General features: G+C 40.1%; 1 non-coding gene across 1 annotated transcript; it reads left to right on the top strand.

Annotated features, from left to right (window-relative positions):
- Window positions 1–13,614: 13,614 nt before the first annotated feature.
- Window positions 13,615–13,686, top strand: TRNAP-UGG. Its single transcript has one exon. It is a non-coding gene; the product is annotated as a tRNA-Pro (tRNA).
- The last annotated feature ends 286 nt before the right edge of the window (window positions 13,687–13,972 follow it).

The raw sequence follows: 13,972 nt of genomic DNA, 5'->3' as shown, positions 1-13,972 counted from the left end.
ATCGCGTCTAAAATATCGGTTAACGCCCCGACCGGAAAAAGCTGATTTACGAGTCGTTATTCCCTTGCTTGGCGATTTCAAATTGAAAGAATTGAAACGCACGAGTGTGTTGGTAAAATAATTTAGATTCATATTTTATGGAGCACAATTAGGCAAACCTACTATCGAAAAGTCCATAGTCGAGTTCAAAACCCTTCAAGAAACTGAAATATTTAAAAAAAAATTAATGCTGACACTTTTATACATTATAATTACGTAACATAAATTTTGGTATAAATCGCAAGTGAATACTTCTAGTGTCAATCGAACACTAATTATAATTCAAAATTAATTTCAAACAGAGTTCTCTACTGTATATTTCGCTTTTAATTTTGCTTTAACGTTCTAAAAATAGACAATAACAAAAAGCTGTTTTAATTCGATAGTAGCTATCAATACAAAAAATTTCCAATAGGAAACCCGAATTCTTGCCAATTCTTTGTTCGACGGGATGGTCTGAGGCAACTATTTCCCCGAAGGCTTCGTGAATTATCGCCACTAGACGTCGCATCTTATAAAAGAGAAACAAATCCTTTTGTCAACGAGTTGTTTGCAAAAATATCGATGCTAAGAAGTTATCGGTGTTTTCGTGAGAGGCAGATAGTAGACAAATGTCGATGGAAACGTAGGCGACTCCAATCCTTTTGTGGTAAATTGATTCGTAGCGAAATCACGATTGCTTCGCCGTTAATACTGACCTATCTTTATTCAGAATGCATTACACGGCACAGCGAGACAGTGATTGTCTGGGGATCGTCGAGTTTTACGACTTTCCAATAAGAATACTTCTCAGGAAAGAAACTTTTTCCTCTTGCCGACGTTCACGTTGCCTTTAAGACTTTTAAAACGAGAAGTTTATTGCAATTAGCACGCAATCCTTTTTTTAAAAAGAAATGAAAGGTTAACCTAATTAGTGTAGAGCGCTTGAAGGTAGATGACAAATTTTGAAATTCAAGGAGGTTGAGTCGGTACAGTTGGGGTAGACGTAATTTTATTTCTAACGTTGGTAAAAAGAAATAACGAATGTAAAATAAACGTGTAATTATTACAGTAAATAATAAATTCTGGAAACGTTTGAAAATAATTGCTAGACTACTGGAATAATCCAGAATGATCGTAACAACGGAATTTGATCGATTTATTAAAGACTCGAGAGCACTTTGGATCTCGTGGCGCATCGCGTTCGAGAATGGTAGTATTTTGATAAGAATTTTTCACTGCTGTCGCGATAAAGCGGAAATTGCCAACATAGTTGAAAGGAAATGAAACGAGCGAGGAGCCTGTACTGTCCGCTTTAACGTGCCTTTAACCCTCCACGCTCTGCTACTTCGGTTCACGTACCGCGACTACGTCGAGTTCGCTTCAAATTTCTCTATATTCATAATTCTGTAACGAAATATCTCGCAATTGTTGGTTCGCTAATTGTTGCCTTTGAATACGTTAGAAGGTGATTCAGCGACGAATTACTATCTCGTATTAAAATCTGTTGCTAAAGTCGAGCAGCGACTACAGTTAAACAAAGCAGACGTTATTGGAAATTCTATTTAAATTATTTCGCGAATTTCCAACAAATCGTTATCTAACGATGAAAGACAGGATCTGAGTTGCGCCCCAGAAAGAAAAGAGAGAGAGAGAAAGAGAGAGAATTCAGTTAGATTAATGAAATGGAACTACTGAGAACTGAGACAACATATTACTCATATCTTCGAGAAAAGTATTAGATGCAGCTGGACCAAAATCCCAAAAGAAAACCTCGATATCTTATCGTCCTTACCATAGTGTCGAATTTCGCCGTGAAGAATCGTAAACGACGTCGATTTAAAGTGCATTGGGAATTGAAATCGAGGCGCGGAAATCAATCTCTCAAAGTAAAACGAAAAGTCGAAGGGAAGAAAAGAATGGGTGCGTTACTTGCATCTGCGGTCTATCGTACATTTCGCTCGGTTTCACGCGTTCTCCACAAAATTGACGGAATGTCGCAAGACTCTTGAGTGCATTCACCGATTTCAACCCTCCGGTAGCGTGCCCTTTTCACACAGATAGACTGTCGCGTACGAGCGCACGTGTATTCTTCGTATCCCCTCGATTCCATTATGATCGAACGGAGAAGAGGCGAGCAACTGAGAGTCAGTGTATTCCTCGAGAGGCGTGAAATCCTTCGGTGCCTGCCGCAGAATCTTTCCAAGATCCGGCGTATCAAATCTAAATGGAGGCCCAGTGTACTTTCGACAAATCGTTTGGCTCTGACGTAGAAAATCGGCGTGCATCGAGTTTCGAGATCTCGCAGCTGCCGCGCCGCAAATCCTCTTGACCAGCAAAGATTCTTGAGAGTTTTCTTTCACGTCGGGATATGGTACCATGTAAATAAGTAAATCTTTAGTTGGCGAAATTCTTCTCGTCGTAGTTTGTTGGTAATCGATTTCCAGTTGACGTTGCTTTACAGGCAAGACTTGAAAGAAGTGAGCTTACATAGTATAAAAAATGTTCGTTGTAAAACCAATCTAAATTCGAATGTGAATTTTTCCACTTGGATATGAAAATTGGTACGCTGGAATTTAAATATTTGAACGTGAATTAAAATATCTGAATTCGAGTTTGGAGATTTGAATAATACAGATTCACATGTGAACAAACTATGGTGGCTATTGTGTCGCGCAGCTCAGTCAGATATTAAAATATAGGTTTCGCAATCGCGTTAAAAGAGATCGCCGAATACGACATTTCTAGCGACAAATTGGAAAATTCGTATGAAACTCGATCTATCAATGATCCTGCGCAGACAAATTTGTTTCCGCTCTGTTACGGTACAGGCTTTGTAATTGCGTTAAAAAAGATCGGCACGACCGATCGCCGAATACGACATTTATAGCGACAAATTGGGAAATTCGTATAAAACTCGATCTATCAATGACCGTGCGCAGACAAATTTGTTTTCACTCTGTTACAAACTACCCTCTTCTCTTCAATTTGTCAGAAAACCAACGGGACATGATGCCACCGACAAAGCCGAACTGCGTAGAAACGAGCGACTTCGCTCTTGTGGCAAAACATGGCCCCGAACTCCAACGCAAGATGTGTGTGGGGTGCTCGACGTTTTCAAGAGCCAAAAGAATTCTTACGGTTAAATGGTTCTGTTGGTTGTGTCTGGTGACACCTGGTGGATACCTGAATACCACAGGGTGTGACGTAATTTACCTGGTCACCCCCGTTAAATGCATTCTAACCCACTTCATTCTTACCTCCTTCTCATCAGCGTGACTAATTGTAGAACCTTTGAAAAGCTTCAAATGTAGTACGAAATGAAAAACTTGTCATTTCATCTAATACTGTATTAGATCGAAAGTTATTTGGTACGAATGAAAAATCAATTATTTACACTTCGAAACGTTCATAAATACCGCAAGATAAAGCGAGACAAAAGTTCGTAATCTAAATAAATATCGCTGTCATGCAGGGGCATATTTAGGTTATTGCCCCATCATGAGCCGTAATAATTCATGATAAATATCGTTCGCAACTCGATAATTTCTACGCCAAACTAAAGATCCCTTTGTACACCTGCGCAGGCTCGTAAACCGAGAATTACGTTTGAGAGATTTCTTTGGTTTTACGACTTTCATCGCCGATGTGGCAGCCAACCTGACCTACTTAATTATTCGTACGCTTGTAAAATCGTGATCCTAAACATGATGCGGCAAATACCTAACGTGCCAGATTGTCGGTCACGAAACGGGTCTTCGAAACGTGATCTGACCGAACATAAAACCGATAAGTTCCTATTTTCAAAACGTTCCGAGTGTAACGAGCACGAAAGTGAAAAAGAAGCGAGGAGAAGGGAAGAAGTGAAAAAAGATGAGAAACTAACCTTTAATCGATTCCATCGACGTCGTTCATAATTTAACATTATGAACGAAACGGTCGGAAATTGTCAATAAAACCGAGTGACGTATTAATCTAGGCAATTACGAGATCAAAAATCGAGAACGTGGGACAAGTCACAGGATGGTGTGTGGCTGACGCTTATTAGTTCATGTTCCCGTCGGAAGAAAATCTCGTTGGGACGGGTTCAGGCTGTGTGCCGAGCAAAGAACACGGGCCATCGAGTTCCCGATGGTATCTTTATAGTGTATTATTGCATTAAGCACTTCTGTACACAGCCAAGGGTAACATCGTGGATGGTAACAATGGGAGCACCCACGGGCCCCATGGATTCGGCCTATCCAACCATTCTGGCGCGCTTTATCGACGCATAATAGGTCGTGTCTCGATCAAACGCGCGTCGAGAATTTTTGCCAACGATACAACACACGTAACCGTATCCACTCCGCTACTTTTCACCGGCTAGGTCTTCGCATTCAGTTTACTCGAGATCCTCTATGCCTATGGTCACGGATCATCCGCGTTATTTGTGTGCTTATCGGACAGCGAATTATTACGGCCGTGGCCCTCCGGGGTTGCGACGAATATTAGATCGGACTGTAAAAGCCGTTAAACGATACTTGAAATATTGCCGTCGGAAGTATTGATTTTAATATTTCGTTTGTTTTTATCTACAGTAAATTTTTTGGCTATGGACGCATGCTATTTTTCTTCTCTCTTTTTGCGGCTTCATACATTCAATATGGAAAATTTTCGACGTCGATTTGCACAAATTTCTGCACAAAATATTTATACCGTGTGTTTGTGTTTATACAACATTTTTATAATATTCGTACGGCTATTTAAATGCCAAATCGTGGAACGCGTGTAGCAATAAAAATTAAGAAAACAATCGGTGTTTGCTAATATTCAAGATATTGATTAAATAAAAGTTTCTTGCTTCGGTCGAGATCAGATATATAATGAAACACTGTAAATAAAGAAAGGATATGAATAAGGATATGACAAAAGGCACAATCTGCCAACAATATAATGAAAGTATGATAAAAAATAGAACACTATTCCAATAGGCAGTTCAGTATAATAAAAAGCAACGGGCACAGTAGCGTTGCAGGGCCGTTTCCATCGTTTACTTAGGCTGGTCCGGAGCACTTAGGATCATTTCACTCCTTATAGGCAAGGAAAAAATTATAACCAACGGCCTGGAATGATGCACGTCATAACTTCGATCTGTGTTTACCAGGCGAATGAGCTGTTCGCATAATACTCGCACGTTTAACGAGCCATTAAACGATCGTTCTTCGGCTTTTCAAAAGACGTGTAACGTCTCTAAACGACCCGTTTGCGTAGAACCATCACGATACGTCGAAATTACCAATATTTGCAACGGCAACTTTCATATTTCAAAATGTCTGGTCGTTCGAACCCGGTGGAAATTAAAAACTCTGATATTGTATTTTCGTTTCGTTCGTGAATTCTACTTTTGTAAAAGAACTTCTCTCGATTTATCATTTCCCCAGACGATTAAGAACAAGACCTCGTAAATGTTTCAGTTCGCTCCAATGTAGAACGATATTCGCGTGTTCCTCCGCGATTTTTCCTACCTAATAGTTCCACTGCTTCTTAATAACGAATTTTTCAATTTGACGTCCGTTACGAAAATTGTACTCTGTACCGTAACGATCAAGATATAAAAAATTAATCAATGCAGTTCCCGCAGGCGTATCATTCTGGATTTTAAACGATACCAAGAGTTCATGCTACCAATGAGAAATAAATCTTTTCGAGATCTGACCATGAACGTGTAATTTTCCCGGCTGCCAATCCCGCTGTCCCTTTCCTGAAAGAGGAAAGGTCTCTGTACTTGTGCTCCCGAAGTGACCAGTCGTTTCAATTCGCCGCAAAATCTGCGACAGTTGTATTATGCGGTCGATACCGGACAAATATACATTTACAATTTTCCAATATTTCCACAAAAGTAAGATATTAATAAATTTTCCAGATTTAGATTCAACCTTCACAATCAAACGTTATATCTGATTCGTGTAACAACAACGTTTTCGCCTTCTGTAAGTCTAAATCTTCTTACAGACTGCTTCGATTCGATCCCTTTCCTTGGAAAGGAGAGACGTTCTTAATCTCGTATACACTCAGTATGTTTCATTATAGCCCGAGGAAACGTCGTTAAGCGCTGTGACACATAAAGCCCATGTACACACGTTGCTTACACGCAGACCAGACACGCTTAAAGGATCGTAATGTGCGAGTCAAAATGCGAGATGGTTCGCCGTACACCCCCTTTTAATCCGTTTAACGTGGCCAGTCGGATAACCTTGTACACACCGCAGAAATGTAAATACGAGAAAGGATCTCTCGGGTCGACGTCAAATATCTACAGGGCGTGAACTAGACAAGATCTCATGGTTGGTTTAGAGTTTAGGGGAATGGAAAAGTTGACCCTCGTCGCGAGGATTTTATTGGCTTAGGTCCATAACCTAAGGTCCTTCTATACTATATTTCGTCATTGACATAGCAATGATTTGCGAAGAAGAATCGTCATTTGGAAGACACGTGGTGGCGCCTAAGTATGAACTTAATTTACTGAATTATGTTTCCCTTTGTATACAACACTTGGTAGCCTGTGTATAATTATATGTATATCCCAACAAAAGTTAATATTAATTTTTCCAAAAGCACTCGCATGTTTTTGTTATTATTTTATGTTTGATTCTTAGATTTCTTACGTTACATGACACCATACGATGCGTTCATTTATCCATCGCATCAATTCACCAAGGAGTTTTTAAATATTACTCAGCAACTTTCGCAATACTAAAGACTAAACCATCGAGCGTATCGTCGGCCGTTTCGATCGAAACGAATTACGAAATCGGCGAACCAGCACCAAGTGGAAACGACTCGAATAACTCAGTACGTTGTCGTCGACTGTACGAGCAATTCTTCGCTTCCTTGAAAAACGTCTCGACATCAAGTAGAATTAAGAATGCTCGTGTGCACCTCGTAGGTAGCTAAACTGTTCGATGTATATTCGCGTTTAATCTGCAGAGCGAACTGCGACAAACAATGAGAGGGAGAGAGGGAAAGAAACTAAAGCTACTTGATGTGGCTTTAACGGTTCACTTGCCAGGTCGAATCGTCGAATCGAACCTGGAACAAGCAGCGGTGTGCCCAATTCGTAAACATATGCCACGTAACAATGCTATTAAGCCTGAAGGAGGTTGGTGGAAGGGGCGACCATTAATTAAGTGCACTCCTTCGGTCGAGTACCACCGAGTGAAAAGAAAATCGGGCAATCAGTCTCTCCCCTTAGCTCGAAGGAGCCTTACTAGCGATAATTCGTACCGTCACGTCGGCATTTAATATGATTTACGAGTGCCACTTTCACGCGATGCGAAAGAATCTCGCCGAATTTCAGTATCGATAGCGAATTCCGCTTGGTTTGCCGCAGACATTTCATGAACGGAACACCATACGACTGGTATCGATTCGCAACCCAGCACTTTTCAGATTACTTCAAACGGAAGAGCACATTATACAAACATAGTCTTTGTTATCGTAAATCAGTGACATAAATAAGAACGATTGAACGTGCCACGAGCAAATAACATTTTTTTCGTTGCTCGATTATATTCTTGCATTGAATAGTAAAAGAAGGCTTGGAAATACTGTATTGTTACTGGTATGCAAAGCTTTTCTGCTTCAAAATAATCTTGAAATTATCTTCGAGGTGAATTTCTTGCTCAAAAACGTCTCAAGTGACACAAGTACAAGTATAGATAAGTTACGAAATAGCATTACGTCCCAAAAATCGAGGTAGTTACTATCGAATGTTCTTGAAAGGTATATGGAGAAATATACCATGTCCCCTTCGATGTCTTTGAGACGAAGCCCGAGGCTGAATTTCGTGAACAAAGAGCGTCGGAACGTGCGCCCTTGCGAAACAACCTTCCAACCCTCGAACCAAGGAAAATAGGTCGATCGAGCGTCGCTTCGCCAGTAGACCCGGGTCCCGTCTCAGCCACGCGATAAGCTATCAGAGGCAAAGCAATCTACGATAAACAGTGGCACTATGGAGAGGAAACATGTACATATAAGCGACACCGCGCAAATATCCTCTTATCGACGATAAAAGAAGCGATTCGGAAGACGAGGGACAAGGGAATTGTTAAATCTTCGCGAGAAAGACGTCATAGTTCTTTGGAAATGAGATTATCGAAAGGTCAGCTCGGGAACGAAGTTAAAAGTTGATGGGAAATGAAGAATCTTGGGACATAGATCGTAGGAACAGCCGACATTAACAATACCGAGAAAGTATTCTCGTTTAAGAAACACCAGGACATTTAGAAGCTCCTGGAGAGGCGACAACTCTTGAGAACGCAAACTACTGCACGTAATTATAGGAGTTATTTTAATCGTTGGATCCCGCGATTCCTGCATATAGTTCATACGCGACATAGTTCTTTCGTCCTTATCCCACCAGCCCGTACCACTTCTTTAATGTAAAAACTAAACTGAAGCAAATTAAATTTTATGCTTTCCTAACGTTCCTCATATTATCACTGCACATAACAAGTACCATTCTGATCTAACTATATTGTAGAAAATTTAATTTGCTTTAGCTTAGTTTTTATATTAAAGAAAGAATAAAGAATATTATCACTGCAGATATTATAGAAAATTATGATATATATATAGAAGATTTAAAGTTCCTGAATTTTTCTGAATATGTTACATTCCTTAAAAGATTTTGATACACGATATGCCACCAAACTCTTTTTCCAACCATATCGTTTCACTTTTCTTTTTGCTTGCCTTGTAAACAGCGTATTTTCAGTACGGTCTTCCTATCATTTTATGTTCCCAAAATTGTACTCTTGAGGCATAAGATTTTCCATTGACCTCGAGAATTTTTTATCCGTTGCATTCATTCTAGATTTTAAAAACAGGGAGAAAAGGACTCTATTTATCCCAATTGCTAGTACGAAATTTTATTTAGTGCCCAATTAAAATGAACTTTTGTTGAACATGAACTATTAGGTATACAAGCAAGAGATCATAGGTAATGAAGAGAATCAGTACATTCCTACAATATATATATATATGAAACCTACTTACATAATATGTTTGTCACTTGATAAGTTTAAATATCAGTTATATGCCAGTTATCTATACAGTACGTAAACGATAACCATTAACACAAAGCGTAACATCTTACGAAAAGACATCGATTTCTCAGGCTATCTAATCGTCTATTGCATTACATACTAATCGGCTCATTATCCCACCTCAGTTACTATTGACCACTCAGCTATGAATACGAATGGGTTAACCTATCGCACGAAGTCACGAAGAATTCCCTGAACTTGTTTCTTCAAAATTGTCTACCGAGCTAAATCCGACTATATAACGAAAACACTTGCGATTCTATCTTCATCGTTCTACCAATGTCTCGCGAATTTTCTTCGATTTTTACCCGGTCCAATGAGGAAGATCACAAGCATGGATCCCCCGGGAAATTATAAAATTTAACGATATACGATTTGTGACGTATAAGTATCGGCTACCAGGGTAGGCAGCGTCGATTGATCGCGGAACAATTAATCATCGTCACCGATTGGAACTTCTGCCAAAATAAGTGCACGAAACTTCCATACGGCTATAAATCATGCATGCTTGCAGCTTTGTCCCTCTAGACAACAAATAGCCGACAATATAATACTGTCTCTGATGCGATTAATAAACGTTCCCGGGTAACGTTTGCACTGCGGGTTATCAATGGTTAAAGCACACATAGTATCCATAAAAAATACGATGCCGCGGGAAAGCAAAGCTATTAAATGCAGGTTGGAACGCGACGATCATAGCTTCGCGACTCGCATTACAAGCTTAGCTTTTCTAATGAAAAAACCCCTTAATGAGAAAAGGGTAAATGAAACGTGAAAAAATCCGCAATCGAAAATTTCTCATATCTTTTAGATATTTTTTATCCTATTCCTTTCTTTAAACTCCCTGTATTCCATATTGTGCTCCACATATCGCGGAATACACGTGTCGTTGATAAAACGAAACGTGGAACGCGCGAACAGGATAAAGCATTTGGGAACTCGAATTTTCAATTTAAAGTTTAATTAAATTCGAAATCCGGGCATTCGTCATACGTTCAAGTTTCCTGTAAAACTGAATTCATGCTGTAATTTTATCTTGCGACCCGCGAAAACTTGCTTTTCCCGAACCATTTGTGGATGGTATCGGGCGAAACTCGAAGAAGCGTCGGTATTTTCCAAGAAAGGCAGAGTCGACCGAAAGACTGTGAACTAAGAGAGACGTTGTTATCTAGAATTTATCAGTGGCAACGGCGCGTCCGTATAGAAACTAGGAAGAGAAAGACGAAGTCAAGGAGAACCGTAATTGTATGGCCCTCGTTACGTTGAAGCGGGCAGCCGTTTTATTTTCAAGAAGATGAATTCAATGGAAGGTCCTAAGCTAATTAAATGGCCCCTCTGGTTTCCGTCAGAGGGAGGAACAAAGGCGACCAAATAAACGACAAAAATTATGCCTTTGGCCGATACTTTCAGCCACTTCAGGGTAAAAGTCAACAGACAATGAGAGCGAAAAAAGATTGTTTTCTACGCATATTACATTAACGATGCTATTTTCAACCTTCAGTTAGGAATTTAGTGGAAGATAGGAATAGAACTACTTTCATATGCAACAGTTAATTTCATCCATTGAATTTCTATTAAAGTTCGTTTATTTCGAGCTATTATTCGAACAGGCAAAAAATATGTACTTCTAATTACCAACATTTGTACGTTAAATTTTGACGCTGCCAATTAACTCTTGTTCCGAGGACAGCACATTTATTTGCGACCGTCTGATTTAATGGCATGATTGGTCTCGCTAGCAAATAAAATTAGCATAGATATAAGTGGGCACGATTTTTTATAACCGGTTAAAGCACAGTCCCCTGACCTGATGCTCATTGTCCCGCTATTATGTCACCGTCGAAGAGGGACATTAATTCGACGTCGAAGGGTGGCTAATATTATGCAAATTCCTCATTAACAGGCCAACACTTGAAACGCGATGATGTTCGTTGCGTGTAACGTGACCGTTCATTGATTTTAGAGGCACGGACGGCTCGTTTAATTAAACTTGAAACATTAACGATTTTCACCGCTGCAAATAATTATTACGACGCGCGTTCGCTCTAAGTCAACTGGTATCCTAAACTTATCTTAGTTCTAATAGCCAGATATAGCGCTAATTGCGACTGTCGTTATTTTCAAATTAAAAAGAAACGTGGAAACTAACGAAAAGAAGAAGTTCGCGTCACAAGAGTTCCATTGATCGTTTCATCGCCAGTAAATCAAAGGACTGCAATTAACTAACGCGTATCGGCATGCTCTAGATATCTTTGTTCCGATATTCCGTTGACAACGATCATTATTATCGCATTGTCTAAGTACCGGCGGCTTGTCAACCGTGTCACCACTAATTGTCGCTTTCGTAGGCCCAGTGTTCCCGCTAATTGCATTCCTTACTCAATTTCCATTACAGAATGGCCTGCGCTGACACGTATCTCCACGAGGACTGACAATTTTACAGGTGATCCCCCAATCCCTTGTGTGTAGCTTCGATCAAGATACCGTCGGACGAAGGTGTAGCCCGCGCTAAGTGGTGTCTTCTCGTGTGCTTCATTGTTGCCGAAACGGTTAAGTTAATCCCGATGTTCGATCTTGCCGATAGACTCCGGGGTTAAATAAGGATTAGCGCGGTGACTCGACGAGATGTAAGGAACAGGCATGGCCGATCTTCGAGGACAGACCCGATCAGCAAGCTGTCGCTTCGCTTCTTCGTCCAAGAGCCAACTAATCGTGGACTCGATCGGATTTTCTTCGGAGCGATGCATCGCCGTAAAAAAATAGCTGCCCCCAGCCGAGGGAACATCGGTAGATCGGTATCGGGACCCGTTAAAGTGACGTTAAAAGGCACGTAGGAACGCGCGTGGTCACTCGAGTGATCGTCGAGTCGAAGAGTTTCCCTACATCTTCTACAATTTTTACACTTCTTCGAGAATAAAGAAAGCGAGTTCCAAAAACACGGTGACCGATTTAACCTGAATCTCACGTCTGGCTCAGCGTGCTAGGTAAAATCAATACTCGCACGACAGCGAGGAAACAATCTTCAACCACAGAAATACTCTCCACTTCTGTTAACAAGAAGCATCGCGCAAAGTCGCTGGATCTGCGCTCACGTAACGTTACGAAAGACACTGAAGAAATCTATAGAACTTGGAACATTGGTAGAATTCGTCCGTCGGAAAGTTCGTCATCGATCGAATAGTTGCCGCGGTTATATCTCGGTTCCTCGATTGCCTCGAGTCCTACTGGAATCGAAACAACGGATTCAGTAAGCCGCTGCTAGATTAGGTTTTACCTCGCCCAGGCTTGTGTGCAATCATGAAACGACTACAAATCTCCCGACCCTTCGTGACCAGCTGTAGTTGCACGTCGGGTTCGTAGCCTGTTCGAAGGGTGTTCTCGCGTTGCTTGATCGAAGTGGCCGCACACAATACGCGCTTTTTTGCGACATCACCGCGAGTGATGCAAATAGAATGTCCTTTTACAAAAGGGGAGATCGAAATTAAGTAGCTATTTCATGGTGCTAATTATGACAAATAGGACGAAGACTTTACGATCTGCTATCAATCTCGACGGGGTCTGTTCTTTGTTTTCTTTCTACATCTTTCTGCGTAACTACATACCGATTCGTTTTTTGAACATGCTCCGGACGATTCGACCTAGTTTCTTAAAAAATTGATTCCCATCGGTATTTCACTTACTCGTCCAATCAACCGAATGGAACATAGCGATCGGTGTGATCGCGGTATAACTAGAGGTCAAAAATAGGCAGGTGCACCCTGTAATCAAGTTATTCGGTTGCATATGGCACGGACACACGTTACATATCTCATTATATGGTTCGCAATTTCGACCCGGCCGTCTGATGAATTTCAACCAATTTCAGCCAAGCAACCGACGTATGTCGTCTCCATTCCTAATTCAATCGCGTTGCTAAGTTTATCTGACACTCAGCTTCGATATGCGCGATAAAAGACGTTATAAGTGAAGTACCTACTTTTACTCCCACTTTTACTTCCACATTTATTATCAACCGTTCCAGAATATCTTTCCAAATTTAAAATCTTCACTATACTATATGTGTAAGTAGACACAAGATTACGCATTTATGGTTCTGTGAGTACTTTCACTCAGATGACTCAGACTACGTCTCGTGTGCGTGTAGCGTTAATATACGAAAGAGACGAATATTTGATGAAATACATAATTAAAAGCATGCAAGCAGATAATTAAACACACGATGATTAGAAATATTAATTATCGTAGCATCGATCAAATATTTAATTACTATAAAATTATTCACATTTGATATGATATATATCGTAGAATATATTCAACTGAGAAGTTGAAATTACATATCAAACGTGGGATTTTAATTAAGATGATTGAAAGATCGATCGTTCAAACAGTTCGTTTCGTAATAGGAAACGTCATACCAGACGAACAAATTAATCTGTAATCAATCTGTAATCGCGAAAGTATGTTATGCTGAGCGCTCACATACCGTAGTAAGTGAGTGTCTTTCATAAGCGGCTCAGTGGTCTAGGGGTATGATTCTCGCTTTGGGTGCGAGAGGTCCCGGGTTCAAATCCCGGCTGAGCCCACTTTTTTTTTCTCTTTTCGTCAATTGTTATATTTATATTGACGCTATCAAGTTCCCTTGTATCGTACGTAACACGTTTATTTTTCGCGAATTAAAACTGCAAATTTTTACGATCGGGGAATGCATACAAACAACGTACATTCTATTTCCGTACAGTTAGTTGGCGTTTACAATTTATTACAATTGATCTACCAAATTGAAATAAATTGTTTGGCATTGAATTAACAATGTTGTAAAAAAGAAAATATAAACTAATTTTATGAACAATTATTTATTACGATACAAT

This window comes from Bombus impatiens, unplaced genomic scaffold (genome assembly GCF_000188095.3).
Source record: "Bombus impatiens unplaced genomic scaffold, BIMP_2.2 scf_0017, whole genome shotgun sequence".
Lineage (NCBI taxonomy): Eukaryota > Metazoa > Arthropoda > Insecta > Hymenoptera > Apidae > Bombus > Bombus impatiens.
This window is presented reverse-complemented; position numbering and strand designations above follow the sequence as displayed.